The sequence below is a fragment of the Polypterus senegalus genome, chromosome 8 (assembly GCF_016835505.1).
Source record: "Polypterus senegalus isolate Bchr_013 chromosome 8, ASM1683550v1, whole genome shotgun sequence".
In the NCBI taxonomy this organism is placed as follows: Eukaryota; Metazoa; Chordata; class Cladistia; order Polypteriformes; family Polypteridae; genus Polypterus; species Polypterus senegalus.
Genome location: NC_053161.1, coordinates 20640404 through 20646317, shown reverse-complemented (window position 1 = coordinate 20646317; position 5914 = coordinate 20640404). Strand labels below are relative to the sequence as shown.

Sequence of the window (5914 nt, the reverse complement as noted above, 5' to 3'; positions counted from 1 at the left end):
ACACAAGAACGTCACAAAGAAACTTGCCGTGCTGATCGTAAAAGGAAACAAAATTGGCGCCAAAAACTAACTCAAGAAGCTCGAGAGGAAACACGTGAAAGAAATGAAAAACGTTCACAGGTTCAACGCAACGAAATTAATGTTGCGAAAAGAGTTTGTAAGAGGCCTGGACAAAAAATTGCTTTGGAGGACAATGAAAAATGTGTACATTGTGGCGCAAAATTCTTCTCATTACAAAAAAATACTAGGAACGAATATACTATGTGTTGTAAGAACAGAAATGTTAAACTTCAGCCTCACAGGGAATGTCATTTATTCCAAAACCTGCTGACACGCATGCATTTACACTCCAATAATTTTATGGCCAATATTCGATCTTATAATAGTTCAATTGCATTTGCATCTGTTGGCACGAAATTGGCTACCCCTCCTGGACGTGGTCAATATTGTTTTAGAATTCATGGATCCATTTACCATCGTGTGGGAACATTACACCCTGAAGGTGATGAAAACCGAGTATATGCAAAATTGTATGTACTAGATCTAAGTGCGGCAGCAGACGCAAAGGTTACTAATAAAGAAAATCAAAATTGTCTTCCTGATTTGATGTGAGAACTGAGCGAGTTTATGGCTAATAATAATGATTTAGCGAAACAATCCAAACTTCTTTATCAAGTTGAACAAGAAGCTTTACTTGAAGCTCAAAATCGAAGCGAGGCACCTCCTGATATAAAAATGACAATCAGGTATGATAAGAAATCTGATATAAGAAGGTACAATCCACAAATAGTTAACGAAGTGGCTATGATTTTCCAAAGTACAGATGGGGAACCACCTCACAACTGGGACATTTTGGTACATTTAAAATCAAATCAGGGCAATCAGATTGTGCCAAAAACTCAAAGAATCAGTATATGTCACAGATTTTTAGAAGCAATGACATATCCAGTATTTTTTCCTTATGGTCAGGAAGGATGGCATCTTGATTTGAAAACTACTAATAATAAAACACTCACACAAATGATGTACTTCGCTTACCAATTGCAAGTACGCGACACGTTTAATTCGTTGCTTCATGGAGGTAAACTAAAGCAACAATATTTCGTGGACTCATATATTAAGATGGAAGCCAATAGGCTTGAGTTCAATAGAAAACACCAAGAACAATTAAGGGTGTCCTCATATCAAAATTTGAGGCAGGAACTTAATTCAGACTACTTACAAGGCGATTTGTCTATCGGGCAAATGATCGTATTACCATCAACGTTCCAAGGAAGCCCGAGAAATATGCAGCAAAGTTATCAGGACGCTATGGCTATTGTACAAAAGTATGGCAAACCAGATCTATTTATTACCATGACTTGCAATTCGAAATGGCCAGAAATCACAGAAAATCTTAATGGATCTTCAGTCCAATTTAGACCAGACTTGGTTGCACGTTTTTTCCAATATAAAACTTAAAGAACTCCTAAGCGATTTATACAAAAAACATGTTTTAGGAAAAGTTATTGCAAACGTTCATACAATCGAATTTCAGAAAAGGGGACTGCCACATGCTCATATTTTGTTAATATTAGATAGAGTATCGAAACTAAAAACTCCTGAGCTTATTAATAAAGCAGTATGTGCATAATTACCTCACTTAATTGAGAAACCCAGGTTATATGAAATCGTAACTAAAAACATGATTCATGGTCCCTGTGGAGCAGAATTTCCCAACGCTTCCTGCATGGATAATATCAAAGGGTGCACAAAAAGTTTTCCAAAAGAGTTTCAACTACAAACGGACCCAGAAAAAAAAGGGTATCCACTTTATAGGCGGTGTGAAGGAGTATGCGCTGTTATAAACGGCAGGACAGTTAACAATCAATGGGTCGTTCCATATAATCCTTACTTACTGCTCAAGTATAACTGCCACATAAATGTTGAAGTGTGTGCATCTATTCAAAGTGTAAAATATCTCTTCAAATACGTTTACAAAGGACATGATTGCGCAAATGTAGACCTAACTGAGCGAATTGCCCGTGATGAGATCAAAATGTATCTGGACTCAAGTTATGTCAGTTCTCCTGAAGCAACATGGAGAATTTTTGGATTCCACATGCATGAACGCAGTCATGCTATTGTCCGCCTCCAAGTGCATTTACCAGAACAACAATCTGCCGTTATTAGACAAGGCAATGCTGCAGAGGCACTCAAAAGGGCTAAAACCAAGGACACAACCTTAACTGCATGGTTTAAACTAAACCAAACAGATCCAAATGCAAATCAATATTTCTTTTATGAAATACCTGAAAATTATGTGCTTAAAACGAAAAATGGTCAGGATACGTGGGAGCCACGTCAGAAAGGACACAATTCTGTAATAGGCCGAATGTACTCCGTCAATATGAAAGACACAGAAAGGTATTTCCTACGGCTGCTCCTTTTACATGTATCAGGAGCCAAAAGTTTCGAAGACCTTAAAACTTCAGGAGACTAAGTGTATGCAACTTTTCAAGAAGCTGCAAAAATCAGAGGATTGACAGAAGATGCTGAAATCTGGAATGAAATTCTTACTGATGCAAGCTTGGTATGTATGCCTAAGCATCTTCATGAGATATTTGCATATATATTAGTTTTCTGTTCTCCTGCAAATGCTACTGATTTATGGGTATTACATAAGGCAGCTCTAACTGAAGATTACACAAGACAACAAGGTCAGCAAAATGACCACCAAGATTGCCAAAATTGCAGGCCCTGTCATTTTGCACTCCGAGATATTTCGAAGATTCTCAATTCCTCAGGGAAAAAATTAACACATTACGGTTTGACAATTCCTCCTGCTAATCTTCCGGAATCCAATATTCAACAATATGATCCTGACGTAGAAAGACAAAAGGCCGAAGCGATGGCCGCAATGTTAAATTCCAAGCAAAGAGCTGCTTTTAATGTCATCATGAAGGCCATAGATGAAGGAGCAAATCCAAGATTATTTTTCATTGATGGTCCAGGTGGGAGTGGGAAAACATACTTTATACACAACTTTAATAAGTACCTTACGAGGAAGATCTGAAACTGCGCATGGCTGTGCTTCTACTGGCATTGCTGCTAATTTGCTTCCAAGTGGACAAACATATCATTCACTGTTTCGCTTAGGAATAAATATTTTAGACACAACAGTTTCCGCAATTACGCCTCGCTCAAAAGTGGTAAAATCCCTCAGAGTATCTAAATTAGTTGTGTGGGATGAATCCACTATGGCATCTTCACACGCATTAAATTCAGTGGATAGATTGATTCGGGATATAAATTCCAGTACGCACTTAACTTTTGGCGGTAAAGTGTTAGTCCTTGGAGGAGACTTCAGGCAAACATTGCCGATTGTACCTCATGGCACCAGAACAGACATTGTTGAAGCCTGTATAAAGTATAGCAAAACCTGGAAGAACTTCCATACTTTGAAATTGATCAAGAACAACCGATCGGTTGATAGAGAATTCAGTGATTGGTTATTAAAACTTGGAGAAGGAACGCTAACTAATGATATTGGCCTAGATGAAAAACTAATAGAAATACCACCAAGCATGCTGTGCAAAGGTGACATAGTAAAGGAGATCTTTGGGGATAAACTTCATGTAGCAGATATCCCCAACTTTGCGACTAAACTAAACTAAACTAAACTAAGTTTATACTAACTCCAATCAACAAAGATTGTAATGAACTAAATGAGAAGGTACTGAATTTATTAGATGGTAAATGTTTTACATACTTAAGCCATGACTCAATATTAGATGGCACGGATGAAGATCGTTCCAATTATCCAATAGAGTTTTTAAACAGTTTGAAACAGTTTGAATCTTTCTGGAATTTCACCACACGAATTGAAATTGAAGAAAGGTACCATTGTAATTCTCATTCGAAATCTGAGGAGCGGTCTGTGTAATGGAACACGACTAATTCTTCGAGATTTGCTGCCTAATATTTTAAAGGCAGAAGTGTTGACTGGCACTGCTAAAGGGGAAGTAGTATTTCTTCCTAGAATTATACTGGATACTACTGACGGGATTGCCTATTTTTCTCCGAAGAAGACAATTTCCAGTAAAGGTGGCATTTGCAATGACAATAAATAAATCGCAAGGACAAACTGCTGAAAAAGTTGGAATACATCTTCAATGAGCAGTATTCGGCTATGGTCAGCTCTATGTAGCATTTTCAAGAGCAAAGCGCTCTGAGGAAGTAGTTGTCCATGTAGTGGACACTCCACAACAAGGAAAACTGATAACAGGCAGTAATAGAGTTTTCACACCGAATATAGTATTCAAGGAAGTTTTCGAAATTATATAGAAAAAAAGTTTAAATTTCATCACAAAAATAACAGAAACTACCAGTATTAAAGTAATAACGCTCAAATGCAATATAACCAAATTAATGAGTTTGTATAAAATATCAAATTGATCTACATATTGAATTGCCTTAAGAAGTGGTCAACTTAAAAGTCGGTCGCCTTAAAAGGCGGGTGAGCCTAGTTAATAATTACTTTTGGAAAAATTAGCATGCATCAAAAACAGGAATGGTAATCCCATAACACTATGCTTCTGAATTGAAGATCTGCTTCTCCATCTATTTCAGTGGTAATGTAAAAGAATTTAATAGTGTTTGATATAAAATACACAGTTGCCCACAATCATTGCAAGCAAAATACTTCAAGACATTTTTGAAACAAGAAACTAAGTTAAATATGGCAGGGGTGATAAGATTTTGGGCAAGATGATGTCACGGGTGCTAGTGTTTGGGCTATTAATTACTACGAGGTGTGGCAGAAAAGCAATGAGACTGATTTTTTATTTACCAAAGTTTTTATTTTTTTCAAACATCAATGTTATCCCCTTCAAAGTAGTTCCCTTGGGCAGCTACACACCGATGGAGACGTTGTTCCCACTGTTGGTAGCAGTGCTGGAAATCTTCAACCGGTATGGTCTTCAGCATGTCCGTTACACTCTTTTGGATGTTTTCTAAAGTCCCGAAATGACGTCCTATGAGGACATTTTTCAGTTTAGGAAAAAGGAAAAAGTCACACGGACTGAGGTCAGGTGAATAAGGGGGCTGGGGAACCACAGGAATGCCTTTTGAGGTCAAGGACGTCTTTATAAAAAATTTGGTTGACAGTTTGTCCTGGAGGAACAAATTCTTTGTGGACGATTCCCCTTTTGTCAAAAAAACAAATCAGCATTGATTTGATCTTCGATTTGCTCATTCGAGCTTTCTTTGGTCGAGGAGAGTTTGCAGTGTGCCACTCCTGACTTTGCCTCTTGGTCTCAGGATCGTATTCAAAAATCCATGATTCATTGATAACACGACTAAAGAAATCTTGCTCATTAGAGATTCTGTCAAGAAGATCAAGACACTTGTTTTTTCTATTGTCCTTCTGCTCAATTGTGAGGTTTTTCGGCACCATTTTGGCACAGACCTTTCTCATGTGCAAATGTTCAGTCAAAATTTGATGAATGGTAAATCTGTTCAAATTTAATTGTTCACTCAACATTCTTAATGTTAAATGACGGTCTGATCTCACAAGAGTGTTCACACGTTCGATGTTTTCATTGGTTTTCGAAGTTGAAGGCCTCCCTGAACGGTGTTCATCTTCAACGTGTTTTCTGCCTTCCAAAAATGATTTGTGCCAGTGAAAAATTTGAGCTCGGGATAAAGAATGTTCCCCATAGGCCTGTTTTAACTTTTCAAACGTCACACTTGCCGATTCCAAGCTTAACACAAAATTTAATGGCACAACGTTGCTCCAAATTCCGTGCTCTATCAAGGACACCAAAGCAGCGTTGCCAGATCGCTTGCAGTGTTGCCAGTCTCATTACTTTTCTGCCACACCTCGTATTTGTCTAGAATTTGCCACAAGTCTATGTGGGTTTTTGAGTGCCCT

At 37.8% G+C, this 5914-nt stretch overlaps 1 pseudogene; it reads left to right on the top strand.

Moving 5' to 3' along the window:
- The first annotated feature begins 627 nt into the window (after nucleotides 1-627).
- LOC120533674 lies at nucleotides 628-3656 on the top strand (annotated as a pseudogene).
- The last annotated feature ends 2258 nt before the right edge of the window (nucleotides 3657-5914 follow it).